The sequence below is a fragment of the Schistocerca piceifrons genome, unplaced genomic scaffold (genome assembly GCF_021461385.2).
Source record: "Schistocerca piceifrons isolate TAMUIC-IGC-003096 unplaced genomic scaffold, iqSchPice1.1 HiC_scaffold_937, whole genome shotgun sequence".
Lineage (NCBI taxonomy): Eukaryota > Metazoa > Arthropoda > Insecta > Orthoptera > Acrididae > Schistocerca > Schistocerca piceifrons.
In genome coordinates, this window is record NW_025729209.1 from 37,501 (window position 1) to 40,000 (window position 2,500).

A 2,500-nucleotide genomic window follows, 5' to 3' on the forward strand; every position below is an offset into this window, starting at 1 on the left:
TAACCTAACCCATGTTGTACCTTAACCTAACCCATGTTGTACCTTAACCTAACCCATGTTGTACCTTAACCTAACCCATGTTGTACCTTAACCTAACCCATGTTGTGCCTTAACCTAACCCATGTTGTGCCTTAACCTAACCCATGTTGTGCCTTAACCTAACCCATGTTGTGCCTTAACCTAACCCATGTTGTGCCTTAACCTAACCCATGTTGTGCCTTAACCTAACCCATGTTGTGCCTTAACCTAACCCATGTTGTGCCTTAACCTAACCCATGTTGTGCCTTAACCTAACCCACGTTGTGCCTTAACCTAACCCACGTTGTGCCTTAACCTAACCCATGTTGTGCCTTAACCTAACCCATGTTGTGCCTTAACCTAACCCATGTTGTGCCTTAACCTAACCCATGTTGTGCCTTAACCTAACCCATGTTGTGCCTTAACCTAACCCATGTTGTGCCTTAACCTAACCCATGTTGTGCCTTAACCTAACCCACGTTGTGCCTTAACCTAACCCACGTTGTGCCTTAACCTAACCCACGTTGTGCCTTAACCTAACCCACGTTGTGCCTTAACCTAACCCATGTTGTGCCTTAACCTAACCCATGTTGTGCCTTAACCTAACCCATGTTGTGCCTTAACCTAACCCATGTTGTGCCTTAACCTAACCCACGTTGTGCCTTAACCTAACCCACGTTGTGCCTTAACCTAACCCACGTTGTGCCTTAACCTAACCCACGTTGTGCCTTAACCTAACCCACGTTGTGCCTTAACCTAACCCACGTTGTGCCTTAACCTAACCCACGTTGTCCCCTAAAGTAACCCACGTTGTCCCCTAACGTAACCCACGTTGTCCCCTAACGTAACCCATGTTGTCGCCTAAACCTGCTCTGTAATTGTTATACGACTCGTTCAATTAGTGTAGTGTTGCCCACCCGCAACCCTCGCAATATAGTTCGCTACTCGCACTGCCCGCTCCCCTGTGTATCGCTTCATGTTAAACACCTTGCAAGTCTTGCTGACTTTCCACATGCTCCTGCTGTACACTGTAATGTGGATGGCAGCAGGACGTACATGCCGCCCCTCCCCACGTCCCCACCTTGCCCCCCTGCCTTCGCAAGCTGGTTGGTGAGAAGTTTGCATGTTCAATGCCCTTCGCATGCGACGTACTCAGGCTACGTTGTGGTGCGGCCTGTGTCAACCGTCCGCTAATGTCGTACGCGTAAACCACAATCTGTACTGCACATTCGTCCTTATGTACCGAATGATACATCGTGGCACATGTGTGACCGTACAACGACTGCGCCCAAAAACGGCGGACCATACAGTGCAAATATTGTGCACGCAGCTACGTGTCGTCTCCCTATGAGAGCTGGATTGCAGTGTGGTACGCCATAGAGACGTGTGGGAGGAACGGACGCCGTGGATGGCGATCAGCATGAGCTGTCTGTTGATGTATTCGGACCTAGTCGTCTCTCCTCACACACCGTGATGGCATGGTGCACCGCGTTCCATATCTGCGACATGCTACAGAGGCCGGTTGACAGTCGTTCGAGCAATGGACATCGCATACGTACGGGGGCCACCTTCCACGTATTGTCTAGGCGTGCACATTTTGTTGCGTGTATGTGGGCAGACGTAGTGTGGCGTGACACCTGACACAGGCATGCAATAATCGTTGAAGTTGCAAATGGCGATGGACGCCTGCGTTTTCTGGTGAAGTTACGCAAATGAACAAATGGTAACCTGTTGTGGTGCGGTTGTTCTCGCTAGGGGTGAATCGGTGATGGCGACGATAGGTTGAGGTACGAACCGGTTGTTCCAGCGATACCCACCATGCCGACGAAACTGAACGGCATCTGGGTGTGAAGCGATACGCGGCGGTGGCTGGGTGGGACCGTCCCCGGCCGGTGAGGGGGCGCCTCCCGGCGTGCTGGCCGCGCGGTGCGTGGGCGCACGCGCTACAGCCGGCTGGTGGGGGCGGCCAGTGGCAGGCGCGCCGGCCGACGGACGCGGCAGGCGTCGCAGCTGCGCGCCGGCGCACCCTGCGCGCGGCGCCGTGCGGCCAAAGTAGGTCCTCGCGGGCCCGGTGCGAAGCGCGGTGGACATCTTCAGTGTGCTGGTCCGATTGAGGACTGTGTGCGTTGAGGATGCGCCGCCGCCCGGCGCTCGGCGCCGCGACGCCGTCTGCTGCTCGGTCGCCCCAGCGGTTCTCGCTGGTGGTTTGTATCGCAGCTGTGCGGATGTGTTGGCGCGTGCGCTGTGCTGGGAGAGTTCGCTTCGGCACCCAAGTGGGGCTTTTGTCCTTCTGTGGCGCTGGCGTTGGAGCTGCCGGTCACCGTAGGTGGCGCGTGTTGTCTCCCGCCGGCAATGCCACGACAGCACGCTCCCGGGCCTCTGTCGGCAGCGGCAAGCTCAGTTGGGAGCACGGGTGGTCGCACCGAAAGCGTCTACTCGCCTAACTCCGGGCGATTGCGCCTCTCTCGAACCCGACCAAGTA